This window comes from Caretta caretta, chromosome 2 (genome assembly GCF_965140235.1).
Source record: "Caretta caretta isolate rCarCar2 chromosome 2, rCarCar1.hap1, whole genome shotgun sequence".
NCBI classification, from domain to species: domain Eukaryota; kingdom Metazoa; phylum Chordata; order Testudines; family Cheloniidae; genus Caretta; species Caretta caretta.
In genome coordinates this window covers 86,446,932-86,463,326 of record NC_134207.1, presented here as the reverse complement: position 1 = coordinate 86,463,326, position 16,395 = coordinate 86,446,932, and the positions used below count along the sequence as shown (strand labels likewise).

At 40.5% G+C, this 16,395-nt stretch overlaps 1 protein-coding gene across 4 annotated transcripts in view; it reads left to right on the top strand.

Annotated features, from left to right (window-relative positions):
* The first annotated feature begins 1,716 nt into the window (after positions 1 to 1,716).
* The window catches only part of DLGAP1 (DLG associated protein 1), a 634,484-nt gene continuing 619,805 nt past the window's right edge, over positions 1,717 to 16,395 (top strand). For all 4 annotated transcript variants that reach the window (XM_048840362.2, XM_048840361.2, XM_048840359.2 and 1 more), the window contains exon 1: positions 1,717 to 1,976. The gene's annotated coding sequence lies outside the window, so the exon portion shown is untranslated. The remainder of the gene's footprint in view (positions 1,977 to 16,395) is intronic.

The following is a 16,395-nucleotide window of genomic DNA, read 5'->3' as shown; positions in this document are numbered from 1 at the left end:
AAACATTATTTTCTGTGAATATTTTGTAGTGCTCACTCTAAATTTTGCTGTGAACACAAAAAGAGATGGAATGCAGTCAGGGCAAATTTGTTCAAAAATTCTAACAAATGTTCATCCATAACTTTTTGCGGTATTTACAGATCATTACCCAGCACTCTCCTGTCTGTGCTTTCTTGTAAAGCTATTCTGGCCAGCGTCAGCCCTACCGGGATGGTACAGGAATGATCTCCCTACCCCTGTTCTTTGTGGGCCCTGTTGTCATTTATCCATGAGCGAAGAACCCCTTTCCATATCTCTTTGCACAAAGACCTCCAGAATTTACAGCCAGCCATTATTACCATTGTTTATTATTTTGATATAATAATCATAGGTCTGGAAGGGACCTCCAGAAGTCATCTAGTAGTCCAGTCCTTTGCACTCATGGCAGGACTAAATTATCTAGACCATTCCTGACAGGTGTTTGCCTAACCTGTTCTTAAAAATTTCCACTGACGGAGATTCCACAACTTCCCTAGACAATTTATTCCAGTGCTTAACTATCCTGACAGGAAGTTTTTCCTAATGTCCAACCTAAACTACCCTTGCTGCAATTTAAGCCCGTTGCTTCTTGTTCTATCCTCAGAGGTTAATGAGATCAGTTGCCTCTAATGCCGATAATGCTGGGTGAAATTTTTCAGACAAAATTTTTTTTACTGAAAAAAGCAGATTTGGTGACACGAAAACATTTTGCAAATTCATGTCAAATTTGCCTAATTGTTTTTGCTGGGAAAATCTAAATGTTTTGTTTTGATGCTTTCAAAACAAAACATTTCAACTTTTCAATATTAATTTTTTGATTCAAAATGACTTTTCATTTAGAGTGCTGTTTTATTTTTTAAAAGGTAACCCCCTCCTCAAAAATAAAAAAGTTTCATTCAACCCAAACTAGAGAGAGAGAGTTTGTCTGTCTGTGTGTTTTATTTCTTTTTTGGTTCACTGAAAATTTCAAAAAAATTCATTGCGGTTTGACCTGAAACTATTTTTTCCTGGTTTGGCCAGGGAGCTAAAAACCAGTTATTCGCACAGCTCTAGTCTTGAGGCCCCAGTCAGAATTCAGCTCCTCACTAGTCTAGGTGCAGTATAAACATGTAATAATAGGAGTCCCACCCCTGACTATGCTCTGTCTACATTGGCCAGGGCAAGGATGTTAGCATCTTTCTGCCAAGCGCCAGACTTAACCATGCTTTTTTGCTGTAGTCTGGCCGTTGTAGAGAAGGCCTAATGGAAGCAGTACAGACTGCTACTAAACTGCTGTGGGCTAATCTCTGCTGCCCAAGGAACCTGGTATTACATTTCTGGCAAGCCCTACGTGTAAACCACTTTCCCCTGTTCCTCCAATCTCCCCCCTAGTCCCTCTGCCCCCGGCCTCTCCAGCTCAGCAGCTGTCAGTGATTTCTTTAGTCCCTGGGTGTGTAGGTGGAGATCCTTTGCATGATCTCTCAGGGACTGGGGCGCCCCGGGCGGGTTTCTTTCCCCCCTGCCCTGAAGGGTCAAGGGGGAGGCAGGCTCGCCTGGGCACCCTGCGGCCAGCTCCTGGGGAGCCGCGGCGGGGCACCGCGCAGGCTGCATGCGGATGCAGGGGCCAGCACCACCGAGGGCTGCAGCGACCGCTGTGGTGGGTGGGCGAGGGAGCGCGGGGCTCCTCCCCCTCCTCCTCCTCCTCCTCCCCCCAGCAGCACTAACGTGCGCACACGCCTGTGCAAGCGGCCAGTCTCCCTCCCCAGGCGCAGCCAGAGCCGCGCGCTGCAGGACTCCAGAGCAGACGCCCGCGCCCGACCGGGAGGGCTGCGCGCTGCCACGCGGAGCAAAGGCGCCCCGCACACGGCTGCTGCGGGAAGTCTGGCCACAAACAGGGGATTAGCTGCAGCTGCCTCCCTCTCCTCCCAGTTCCCGGCTCTGCCGCCAGCGCTGGACAGCGGGAGCGCGGGCACCCCAAGGTAAAGACGCGCTTCGGTGTTGTTTGCCGGCCGTGTAAACGGGCGGCATGCGGGGCGCTGCGTTCTGCCCCTGGCAAGCGGGCGGGGCCCCCTCCGCCTGGCCTCGGGGGCGGCTGCTCCTGGGGGCTGTGGGACTCCCTTCCCGGGGAGAGGTGTCGCCCCCCCACCCCCCAGGCTCTGTGTGGAGGGGCTGGTGTGTGTGGTGCTTAGCAAACGCGGGCCCCGCTGCAGGCTGCTGCTGGCGGGGGGTGTGGGGCAGGAGAGGCGAGGTCTTGCCATTACTGCCAGGGAGGCGAGCATCACTAGTGGGGGGCTGGAGAGTGGCGAGGGAAGGCGCCTGTGTCGCCCCCCCCCCCCATTTGCTGCATCGTAGGGCTGGGGAGTTTGTGGCTTGCCCCGCGTTGTGGCTTGCCGCGGGTGTCTGCGCGGGAAGCAGGGAGCCCTCCCTCGCCTGCTGTCCCCCTGACTCGCCCGCCGGGTGTCTCTCTCTCTGGTATTCTAGCAGATTTCCAGCCCCGATCCGCTTGGACTCATTCCTAGTTCACAACACCGTGGGGATGTAGTAACCATGATAGCGATCGCTGCCTCCCCCCCCCCCCCCGTGCACCCAGCACAGAGACGCGCACACACACACAGGATGGTAGCACAGCAGAGGCTACTAAAATAGGTCCCTGGCTCGCTGTGTGGGCTTGACAGCTCGTTCGGCTTGCATCCTCCCTCCACCCCCCACTAGAAAAAGAAGTAGGCTGAGAATTGTGTGCTCTCCCAGCAAAGCCCCGGGTTGGGTATTCCCTGACACCGAGGGAAGACCCTGTATTCTGTAGCTCAGGGCGAGCGACTTGAGTAAAGCGGGCTAGGTTTAAAATCAAACAGTGCCCGCTCCGCAGGGCTGGGGAGGGGGATAACAAATTACACTTTCATTTTCTGGGAGTGCAGCTGCTGGAGAAGCTTTCGAGGCAGAAAGGGGGAAGACATGAAGACTGCATTCCGGGAGTCTGCGCTGCTGTATTTAGGAAGTGGAAATCTCTCTCTGTGCGAGAGAGGGTGACTGAAAAGCCTGGGAAGGATGAATTGGTCATAGTTCCTTGTCAGTTGAAGCTAATGCGTTTGGTTTAGCTGATGCTAAAAGAGGTTCAGCACTGAAATGTCTGGAGGGCCCTCGCTAATAAACCCAATGACTAGTTAAGGAACAGCAAACCTGGTCTGTGTGTTTGTATGAAGGGAATGAGTGGGGAGGTCAAGGCTTAGATGAACTAGAAGCTCATTGTCCCATCCCTTTTCATGGTAGAGAGGTGTTTCACTGTGGCATTTTTTCCTCAAAACATCTAACACAAATAAGCAGCCAAATGTAAACAACATATTGTAAAGATCCATAAATGTTAACTGGACAGCTTCTGAAAAGTCAGGATTGTTTTCTCCCCCCTCCAGGGGGTAAAATGGCCAGTATTCAATCTGGGCTAGGACCTGAGGACTACAAGGCATTTGAAGTTGCTGTTAGGGACAGCTGGGAAAATATATGACACTGAGAAGTCTCATTTATGCTATTTGATTAGGAATTTTGGTTCTTTAACTTGGGTTAGGTTTCGGGAAGGTATTTTTACTGCCCAAGATGCTACTCAGTGTTCATAATAGGGATTTTCGTTTGGTTTGCATTTTTGAGCAGGAATGGTGTACAGAAAGTAAAGGGTGTAAACGTGGCCTCCCAACAATCACCAGGAGATTTTTCTTCTTGTGTCTTGATTGGTAGTATAGGTGGGGATTAAAGGCATTTCAAAAGCAAATTTGGAGAACATATAAATCTTGCATGTTTGTCTTTTAAAACATTATTTTCTAGATTTCTAAGAGGCAGAAGTGGGAGAAATGGAACATACCTTGTTTTGGAGGATTACTCTCACCTACTGTGAACAGATTCAAATTTATATAAATCCCCCAGTGTCTTGAGGAAAAATATCACATTTAGCAAGGGCTATTATGTAATTGTGTTTTTAGTTTTGTAATCTAGCTAAAGATAACAGCCAGAAAATATTGTACTGTGTTTATTTTTAAACAAGATTGATGTGCTTATTTAGTCTGGGGGGGAATGCTGAGAAATTAATATTTATCAGGAACTGCTTTGATTCTACATGTGATTGATTTTTTGGATAATATTGTTTTCATATTTTTATATTTACTAGAATTATAGAAATACATTTTTATTTAAAAAGATATTACTACCAGCAATATTTATTGAAAAAAGTAGCTGACGCATGATAAAGACCGGAAAACACTGAGAATAGTTGTCTAACATTCTGATTATAACATCTATGCCCTTGATATTAATTTAGAAGTAGATCATCATAGTTGACAGATGCTCTCCCTGTTGCATTGCATAATTATTAAACATATACTATATTAATAAACATATACTGTTTTATATAGTGGTCAATTTTAAAAAAGCAACATTAGCCTGCAAAGTCTTTGAGATATAGTAGCACACTTCAAAAGTTTCTGCAGATTTGATAGATGTTATCTTTTCCACCAGTATTCCCCCTGTTAAGTACAGGGGTTATCCTGAAACAACTGGAGTATCTGATACCACTGTTAACTGTTGTTGAATACTCAGTGTTTAATGACAACCACTGTATTTCTTTATTTCCTCCTTCACCGTTTTATACTTGTTTTCCTGTTATACTTCCGAATTATTGAAATCAAACGTCAGCTAGTGAAAACAAACATCATCACAAATGCTGTATTTGCTAGAGAGGTAATTAGGTAACTTCAAAAATAAAGTAACAATAGTGCTTCGCTTTATATATTTTTCTGAATTAAAGGTTTTTTTTCTCAACTAAACTGGCATTTTGATACATTTTGTAAATAGTGGCTTAATCAGAGACCGTTCTAATCTATTTAGTGTTGGATGGCACTTAATCAAAAAAATATAAAATGTGTGTGAGAGATTTTGTAATGTTGCCCTTCCTATAATGATATTGCAGCTGAGGGCAACTGAATTAGTCACGTTAGCATCTGGGAAATAAGAGATATGTGCATATAGTTAATAAAATAGTATATTAGAACTCAATTCCTTAACAAATAGCTTTTGAAAATACCATCCACACAATTTCACACTGTGATTTTCATGCTGTGGTCTCAGAGTGTAAAACTTGATTCAAGATATTCTAACTGTAACAGACGGGCACAATGCCGTCAAATCTGTGGTGTCATTTTAAGAAGATAGAGCTTAAGGCACTTAATCATGAGATATTGTATCCTATCCTTAATCTCTGTAACCAAAATTAATTTTTACAGCTTCTACAGTGTTATCTTTCAAGATTTAAGAAGGCTGTTTTTGTCAGGAATGTATAATACATGTTGTGTGCCTCTGTTAATTCCAAATGCTGGACCTCTGCACAAAGTCCAGCCAAAGGAACCTGAATAGGGGATCTCCATGGGAACTAGAAGAATGGAATCCTTTCCCTTACCTCAGGACAAGAATACAAGCATATCCATTCTATAGCTTCTAACAGCAGTCACTGGCAACATCCTCTTCTACATGGGATTGTTGTTGAGTGATTCTGCATAGCTGGGCCTTTGCTGCTCCCTAATGCTTCCTCGGTGCTATCTCAAATGTAGCTGTGGTCATGCAGGAGGTGCACAGTATCCTTGCATGGTCTCTCTGAAGCTTGCAACACGCGCAGCACTGCTGCAGTTGTTGCCCCACATTTTGTTCCTTCCATACCTATAGGGTTGACCTTCATGAATACAGCTTTTTGCTCTTTGGAGAAAGCACTTTTTTTCTGTCAGGCAGTTGGTTTGAAGACCTGCCATGTGCTGGCCCTAACTATATCTAAGAACTCACAGAACCTTATTTATTTCATTTCTTTTTTATTCTACTTCTGGAGGAATGATGGACCTTTCTTCTTTGTTATGTAGGACTTTCTTGGACGAAGTTTCTTATGGTGTTATGACATGGCTTTGGATAATTTGAAAACATATGCTAGGGGCAGTGATTTTCTTTTTGTGTTGGTATTTGATGCCCAGATTTCTGTTTGGGTAAAGATATGTGTACTGATAAAATTGGATAATTTGAAAACATCTGCTAGAGCAACCAGCCTTAATACAAATACCAGTGTCACTTGGGGATCGGTAATTAGAAGGAAGATACTAATTCCAAGTCTAGCTCCTCGAACTACTCTTGGTGGCAAGTTGTTAGGTCTATACACTCTCTAGAATGATTCAGGATGCTTTGGAATCATGGAACATATTTCTGCCCCAGGAACCCTCCACTTCCACCATGTTTCCATGGGAGCTACCTCGTTATCCCTTCTTTTTTAGAAAACTGTTCTCACTATCACATCAATACCAGCTCAATAAGCCATCACTATATGCAAAACCAGATACCTTTGGAACATGATCTACTAAAGAGAACTGACGTTGCACCCCTTTTCACTGTTTTCTAGTATGTGGACAGCTGCATTTTATTTCTTTTAAGCTGAGGGAACAGTATTTGATCAGTGAGAAGCCATTTTCAAAGGGTTCTCTATAGCAGTGGTCTCCAAATTTTTTGGCTCACGCACCCCTCAAGGTAAAGACCAGATGACCTGCTGCTGCAGATGTACTGTCGACAGAAGACCGGAAGACCTGCTGCCGCACACGTGCCACTGGAGGGGAACACCAGCTGTGGATGTGCAGAGATGCCGCCGAAGAAAAAAACTGGCGAAGTACCATCTGGCTGCACTCCTTGTGCCGCGCACCCCCTGGGATCATCTCGCGCACCCCCTGGGGTGCACGCATCCCAGTTTGGAGACTACTGCTCTGTAGGCTGTCCGTTACCCTTCCCATATTAGACACTATCATTCCAATTCCACACCATGGTGTTTGTTCCTATATTGTAAGAATTTCAGACCAGCACGCTGTCTCGCAGTTCCTTCCTTTCCAACCTCAAACCTACGTAAAAAGATTCTTATCCTTTCTGATTTCCCATGCACAAGAAAACTGGCGATCTGAGAACTGTGTGGGACCTCTGAATAAGTGTGTGAAGAAGTGTAAGCTACTAGATGCTAGTAGGTTGTCTTCCTTCAGGCTTTGATTCAGTTGTGACATTTTATCTCTGGCTCTCAAAGTTGTGTATTGCCAGTTTGTATTTGATTGTCCCACAGATTGTGCCCAATGTTGTTCGGTCCGATAAATCTCCATTCTGTGCAGGACCTAGGTGAGGAGAAGAATGTGTTCCATCTTGTGCTTCCCAGGACTACTGGGGGCTACTTTGGTGCACAGCACCACTTAGACCAACACCACAGTTGCTCTAACTTGTGTTGGCTTCTAACAGCTCCCAGCAAACACTTCTGATGTCGCTGTGGGATGGCATAGAGTGATGTAGAGCCTATGCTGGCTCTTACTTCAGTTAAGATTCCTCAGGCTATTATTCAGCAGCCTGGTCTGAGAACCTGCTTGGACACACTCTCTCTTCCAGGCTCAGTCTTAACTCCTAGTTAGAGCATACATGTAGAAAGTAACAGCGGCAGTTAACTGGTTTTAATGAGTGCTCCAGGTTCTAAGGTGGGCTGATAAAATGTCAGGCCCGTGTTTAATAAATATCTAAACATCCCATAATAGAGAGTGGGGGTTTCTGTGGCAGCTGCCCTAAAAGTAACTTCTATAGCCAATTATTTGCTGGTATTCTGCAGCTGTACTGGGAGATGATCATTTCATAGGCTGAGCATGTAAGTATCTCTCTGATTGGAATACTTTTTCTGACTATAATCTCAGTTTATGCAGTGTTCATTACACTTGGAGGTTTAACATGTTGAGAACTGCTTTGTGTGATGTTCTCACTTTGTCTTACACACAGTAAAAGTGTTGAAATGAAAAAGAAACCTTGGTTTCCATTAGTTCATAATAGACTCAACTGTACCTTTTACCCACCACCTTAGTAAGGGGTTAGTGTGGAGACGCACTGCTCCAGCAGGAGCACTGGGGGAGGCATCATGTCTCCGAAAAACACACTGCCTCATGGAACTTCCGAGTACTCAGGGAGGTCATGCCTGGTGCTATGATTTCAAGGGGTTGAGCATTCTCCCATGCCAATGGTACATCTCTGTGGTATACGTGAGACAAGGGCCATGGCCCAGCTACTTCCTCTCCTTTTGCCGTGGGCCTAAGGGATGCTAGTAGTTTGAGGGGTCACTGAGGCTCCAACTGTGTCTAACGACTTCACAAGGAGGCTGAAAGAGGCTTTTTGTTCTTCCCAGGCCACACCCACTCTCTGCTTATGCACCTGTAGAGCAGCCGGGCATAATTTAGCCCAGTATTTGCTATTGTAGTTGATATTCCTCCTGTCAATTGTATTGCTGCCATACCTCTTTGTTTTAATCTTTTCTGCCACAGGACAATTCTGTAGAACTCAAGAAGACTGAATTCCTGTAGGTTCTTACAAAATGGGATTCTGTTGTAGCACGTCAGCTACCCGACTGTTTGCCTCATCTCAGAGGGAGCAGGTCTCTTCCTCATGGAGTAAAGGCTTATTTGATGAAGAGAGGAACTTAAACAAATGTTCTTAAACATATTTGGCAAATATCATTTTTTCTCCCAGTGACGAGGTGTATTACATGGCTGAGAAGCAAATTAGAATAAACAGGGAAAAACTCACACAAAGGATAAATAGTGCAGGTAGGACTTATTTTTATGAGTTCTTAGGCGGTAGCCACACTGGCTGTATCAATAAAATATTACAACCATTATGATGTCAAAACAAATTAATTTCATCCAGATCCAAACAGGCTAATTGTATAGGTCTGTTAGCTGGAAAACATTAGTGTGATGTTATATAATAGTATAATATAGTATAATTCAATGCATAGCATACAATATTATTAAGCCATTTTCTATGGGAAAAATCATCCTGAATAGTTAGACATTTGTTCCTAGCATTTATAATTTTAATAAATGTATGCACTGTATGTTTGTTTATACACTGACTCAGCTAGCATTGACAAAAAGAAAAGGAGTACTTGTGGCACCTTAGAGACTAACCAATTTATTTGAGCATAAGCTTCCGTGAGCTACAGCTCACTTCATCAGATGCATTCAGTGGAAAATACAGTGAGGAGACAGAGAACTGTGTATATAAATCTCCCTACTGTATTTTCCACTGAATGCATCTGATGAAGTGAGCTGTACCTCACGGAAGCTTATGCTCAAATAAATTGGTTAGTCTCTAAGGTGCCACAAATCCTCCTTTTCTTTTTGCAGATACAGACTAACACAGCTGCTAGTCTGAAACCTAGCATTGACAGTTATTAGATCAGTAATTGTGTATCCAAAAAATATACTGTATAGAGTATTGTTGATTTTTCACAGATCACAGGGAAATGTTTAAATTTATGTGGGAAACAGTCATTCTTAGTGAGAAAAGGCATTATTTTTATTGATGCACTTATTTATGATAATATTTGGTCAAGAGATTAGATATCTGCTTTGCTAAATAAACTCAAAATTGCACTATAGAGCCTTTGTTTCATGCCCTCCGAATTTTTTCTTGCTGATAGAAGATTAATCTAAAAGTATTTGTAGTAGAGGTACTGATGTTGAAGTCAGTAGAGGCTAATGTGTGGTGAACAAACCAGCTGGCTGTTCACTTATCCAAGAGAGCAGTATTTGTAAATCTACCTGCTAAGATGCTATGAACTCATTTGTTTTATTGGTTCTTAGATTTCCATTTTTAAAACTATAGTCTAAACCACACAGATATGACACAGACACAATCACTTGAAAGATGGGAGGGTTTTTTTGTTTTTCCCCGCAAGAAATTCTGCAGACTTGTCATAAGGCCCATATCAGTTTAACTACAGTACTTAATGTTTAATTGCAGATGAATAACAATTAGTTTCTAATAGGTTAGTAACATAAGGTAAGATAGTACATGGTAATTAACATTTTCCTCTTAAAATCTGCAAATGTGTATGGTAATTGTGATACCAGTAAAGATCTCTTAGCATATATCAACAACAATGCTCTAATAGATTTCTGGGCTGCAGAATGTTCATGATGCTATTTTACTTCTCTGTAACTGAGGATGGTGTATGTTTGCCATCTGGGAATTTGAACGGTGTTTTATAATGGGAGATGTATGGCAAAATTATGTGTGAACAAGGGCATTTGTGCATGAAAAGGAGTATTTTCTATTCTTTTGTCATCTATTGCTAGTTAAGTGTTTCAGTCATCCAGACAATAGACAGAAACAACATTGCATGGCTTATGTGACCAATTATACACCACAAATAAATAATGAATGGGCTAAGTGAACAGTACATTTACAACCCAGAGACAGTTCATTAGTGTAAAGTATTTGGCAGCTATTTGCAAGTTACAGGGTCAGTTTGCAAACAAAAAAAAAGGGGATAAATGTAATCAGGTAACTTGTTTACAACCAGTAATTTGTCCAGTTCTATAAATAATATGCTATTATTAACAATAATTACATTGGTAAATGGGGGATCTAGACAACTATGAATATCCTTATGAAGACAAGCCTGGCCCCCCAAATTCATGTAAACAAAGACCCATTCATGTGAATGTTCAAAAATCGCAAATAATAAAGGGTAGAAACATGGACATGTTCTGCAATACAGTATTTGACTACCTTTAGTTACAAAGCACCAATAGTGTGCTAAGTACATATAAAACCAATGCAGCATGTTTTGAATAAATGTACACACTTTACCTTTTGCATAAATAAGAAATGGAGAGTTCCTACAAAAACACTTCAGTGTGTACCCTGGGCTTGATCCGGCACTCACTTTAATGGAGACCTGTTTGATCAGGGAATGCAAGACAAACTCCTTGACCTATCAAAAGTGGATGAGTTTGTTATATGAACAGCAGGTAGGTGTTGTGTTACATTGGGGATGTTCCATTACTCAAATGCTGTACAGACACCTTAATTGATTATGCTTGGCCTACTGCTTACCTGCTATTTTTTTGTGCTATGATGAACATATATAGTAAGGGATTCGATCATACCATCTTTTTAGAAGTCCAGACTTCTCTACAGAGTGTGGAAAAAGTGAACAAGGTACATGCATTGAATCAATAATACTCCCCTTATTCTAGGCCTAGATTGCCCTTGGGAAAACCTGTCTGTAGCAGCGGACCTTAGGAGGAGAAGGAGGACTCAGCATCATGTTTCAGTTTCTTCTGAACTCTTCAGTCACTGGGATAAGGTTTACACCCCTTGGAAGATGATGCAGGGACTTGGCTCTCTGCCTCCAGACCCACTCCCCTGGCAGATTTTCTATTTCTGTGGACATTGCAGGTTGGCTTATGCCATCCACCTTGCTCAGTATTTAGGCTCTTGAACTTTAGTATGGCCAGAAGAGAGTTGGACCTTCATATTAGGCTGGAGAACAGTTGAATTTATGAAGAAAGTCTTTCCTCTAAAACTTCGACTGCTGCATATCTGATCTTTACTATCACCTGGAGACCATGTACATATGTAAATCGGAGCTGCAAAAAATCTCAGACTATTGAAGTTAGTTATTTGTGTATAATGAGCTCATGTTAAACTGTTGTTGAAGAGCAGTGTATAATACAGTATGTTATTATTTAGGACTAAATCATGCAAGTCTTTCACACACAACTTCACATGGAGAATACTGGGAGAAGGTTTGCAGGGTCAGGCTCTTATTCTGTAAAACACAACATAGTTCAAAAAGGCTTCTTATTGTAGTAAGACATAACAAATGGAGGATTCAGAATTGTGAACAGGTCCAATAGGACTGTGTGTTTTTTACAGAACAGTTGTGACCCATTGGGAACTCTGCTGCCCCATTTTAATCTTCTTTGCTTCCCTTACCATAGTAGAGGAGAATATAGGACTTTTATAAGTGGTTCAGAGATCGATTTAGACATGCTGGCCCGCTCAGGATATTTCATGTCAACTTCCTTCCCAACTATAATGCATTCAAAACTGACTATTATGTTGGTCCCGGGACGGTTTGAATAGACTAGCATTGCATTATCCCAGTTGTGTTGTATGAATTGGTCTTTTACAATGAAAGACAGATAAATCTATTGACATTGCATGTAAAGCTTCAGCCCAATGCTAATGCGAACAGTTGGCCTTGTTCACTGCTCCTGTCTCCCAACTCACAATGGTTGCTGGCCCTAAGTCAGCAACATGGATGCAAACCTGGAGTATATGCTGAGATCGAGGTTTCCTTCCTTTTAGGTTTTGCATTTTTGTCTAGGCAGGATTGATCTTTTAGGATCTTGTCTTACTCAGCCAAGCAGGGAGGGGGTAAGATCCCTTAACCTCCATGACTTCTTAGTTTACCTGCAGTTTAGTTCTGCCCCTGGTCTCTAGAAACTCCCCACAGTGTGGAGAGAGCCTGGGAGTAGCAGGGCAAATGTAAGGGGGAAGTAAGTGGAATCCTTTCAGGAGGAATTTTGGCTGTGAATTTCTTCCTGGGGCTGCTTCTGTGGCAGGACATTTACTCTGGGCTAAACCTGAAAGCCCAATCCAGCCCTTAGTGATCAAACCCTTCATACTACCCTTGAAAACACACTTATAGTGTTGAGAATTAACACTCTGTGTTAGTCGAATACCACTGGCCATGTAATATCACCATGGATACAATCACAGTGGAATGGGAAAGTTTACACTATAATAACCACAGCAGATTGATAATGGCAGAGCAAATAGTATTTTGAAAGAATTTTATATAAGCAGATGTGTGCCGTACACAAACTGTAAATAATCACTTCATTATTTAGTATGCTGTGATATATGAATGAATTTTTAAAAAATTGACTATAGTACAGCTGTACTGTGAAGCCTAATATGATAAAGGTTTTCCTACCACCAGTAGAGTCTAATAATTTATTACAACAATTTAGATTCATAGATGTGGTTCATTCTGTCTAACCAGATACAAACAAATTGGTTTTTATTTGTGTAGTAAATTATTATTCAAAGCCATAGCTGAATGCATTCTTTCATTTGATACAGGAATATTTAAAGGACCACTGAATTAACTATATTTCATATATATTTGAAACAAGTAACTTTTTGACCAAACAATTTTTGAAATGATTAGTAGCCTGTGTTTTAGTTTGAGTAATCAAGAGGCCAGTTCCTATGCCTAGTGAAATTAATTGTACATCTCCCATTGACATCACTTGGAGCAGGACTGGGCCGTATGTTAGATACTGAAACATACAATGTTTGGTTTCAGAGTAGCAGCCATGTTAGTCTGTATTCGCAAAAAGAAAAGGAGTACTTGTGGCACCTTAGAGACTAACAAATTTATTTGAGCATAAGCTTTCGTGAGCTACAGCTCACTTCATCAGATGCATCCGATGAAGTGAGCTGTAGCTCACGAAAGCTTATACAATGTTTGTAACCCAAGTAGTTGGTCATTTTCTGGTTTGTTCATCCTTGCTAAGTATTGTTTTAAGCTTAACTGCCTGCTGTATGTTTTGCAGAAGACAAATTATAGCAAAGTCACAGTATAGTGAACAAAAATTTAAAATGAATTAATCAGTGTGTGGACTGCACACATTGAAATCCGTGAGAAATGGAGACCTTAAAAAAAAATCACGTTTTGGTGTCTGAATTTTCAGATTAGTCATGGATTATTGCCCACAAACAATTTTACAGAACCTTTCCGAATAATACTTCCTGTCTGCTAGGTTTGATTATTATCTTTACAATATTCTGCTAGTCACACTGAGTAAATTCATTGGATTTTCACGGGATAAATTTGAATAAATGCTGTAATCTATCAGCGTACTTACTTAAGCTTAGTACACATAGTTTCAAGGGTTGTTTTCCCACCCACTGTAAAAATCATAAGGAAAAATGCTGAAAACGTAGGATGAATTTGGCTGTATTTAGAGTTGGGTAAATACTCTTTTGGAAAAAAAAAGGCAAAATTAATCATGACTTAGTCATTAACTATTTTTACTAGTTCAGTTTGTATTTAATAAAAAATATGAAATCATAAAAAATACTAAGGAAATAGTTCTGCCCCCAAATAACACTTTTTAGCCTTTTCATAATGTCAAAATAGGCCTGATCCTGTTTTCCTTGGGCACTCTCTATCCATTGATTTCAGGTAAATTCCTACCTAGTGCTGCAAGGAAGCACAAATTACATTTTCATTATCCTATCTCTCAGGAGACATTAAGCACCAAAGGCCAGGTTCTTCTCTAGCATATCATCAATAAGTAAATGGAGTTATACCAGGGATGAATGTGACCCAATGCCAAATTCAGGTAGGTGTGAAACTAAGTACTTGGAGCCAAGTACATTATGTTGGTTGTTCTGGAATTCTAATTTTTGGAATATGATATGTACACATACTTAATTCTCTGATCTCATACAATACTTTTCTGAAGAAAAGTGACTGTTTGACAGGGGTATTGCATCACTGGCTAAAGAAATGGGAACAAATTCACCTGTGATATAAATCTGTTAGATTATGTCAGGAAAGAATTTGTCTTTCATAGAATATCAGGGTTGGAAGGGACCTCAGGAGGTCATCTAGTCCAACCCCCTGCTCAAAGCAGGACCAATCCCCACTTTCGTGACTTGATATTCTATAAGTGCCACATTAGGCATCACAGTAGACTGAGGTTAAGATAAACAAGCATGAAAAGTGCAAAGGAAAAGGCTTATCTTCTATGCAGTAATATTATAATTTGACAAATCATATGTATGAAGCTGAATACAGTAGCAAATAACTGAAAAAATATTTTTTCTGCTTATAGCTTTAAAGAAATGTTCGCTATTCAGCTTAACTATATTGTCTGGCTAATGAATTTGAAGCAAAGCTGTGCTTTGTAAAAGGAAAAGGATTTATATATAAATTATGACTTAAACCACAGAAGAAAGCTACATCAAACTGAAACAGTCTAAATAATTTCTGTGTTTTTGTCTAGCTTAACTGTAAATAAGCACTTTGTTCAAGTGACCTTTGTCAAATCAAGTAATAAAAATGTACAGCAAAGCATGAAAGTAACAAATCAGTCTCTTCGAGCTTTAAAATATTTAGGCCTGTATTTATGATGACAGTTTAGAAGTGAATTTCCCATTTCACGGATGGTAAATTAAATAGTTCATTTCTGCAAGTTCAGACCACTTACGTTAGTTAAATAAAAAAGGTTTTGTTACAAATACTTAATATAATACTACATTAATGTGAAAATGGTAAATTTATAAACAAATTACAGTGCTTAACAAATACCATTATTTTCCACATAATTGTCTGATAAATGAAATTAATAAGGGGTTAGAGGGAAAGCATGCTCCTATTTCTAAAAATCTATCCTTAATCACAAAATTTAGTTTATCAAGAACCTGAATTGCAATCCATTCATATTAACTTCAGTAAGGTATTATCTAAGGTCAGACTGTATTAGAATTGTTGAGATACTGTCATAATTTATATACAGAGTAAAATCCTCCCTGGCCATGTTGAAGACAATGATGTAAATTGATGTAAATGGGGCCAGGATTTTACCCATTGAGTCTCATTTAGTTGTCCCCAAAAAAGTTTGTCACGAATCCTGACTGTAAAATGTACATCTAAAATATTTATCAATATAGAAATAACTTATGGTTTAGTATAAATGGAATAATCCGTAGGACCTTGAACTGCTGTCCGTTTAAGTTAACAGACTACCGTTGACTCCAATAAGCACTGCATCAGGCCCTCTGTACATATTTTTTTAAAATGTCATCAGTGATTCATGTGTCACTACATAACACATATTTGTGAGAATTTTAGTGTTAGAACTAAAACAGTGTATTACTGAACAGCATAAACATCTATGATTGTGATCATGTGGCTAGAAGTAACATAAAAAGCAAGAACATGCTGAAAAAAATAGCAAATGCACCTCCAAATAGAATTTAATGATCAAAAATGGTGTTTATTGATAAAATAAACCCAGAAAAACAAAGTGATAAAACTGATATGCTAATAAATTAATCAAATGCAAATTCTGAACATACACAGACAAAAACAGCATAATTTAAAACAATATATAAAATACAAAGCAGATGTTTATTGATAAAGCCTTCTTAGCTCTATTAGGAAGCAGCAGGATTACTAGATTCCAACAAATCAGCTTGTTAGTAATTGGGGAAGTGCTACTATATATACTAGGCTCCAGACTCCTCCTTTTTTTCTCAGGTGGTAGGGTTAGCCTACTGATTTTCCTTGCTGGTATGTCATTTCTCAGGATGCCTTGCATGCTCAGAACAGGGTCAAGTACAGGCAGACTTATAAAAGTAAAAAGAAACCACCTTTTTTTTTTTTTCCAAAATAGGTTCAATGATGTCTTATTTCTATGCAAGGGAATAAAAGTCATGCATGGTAGCATTTCACAGTAGCCTTTCTGACTACAGTGGGATTTATGCATGTGCTTAAGTGCTTTT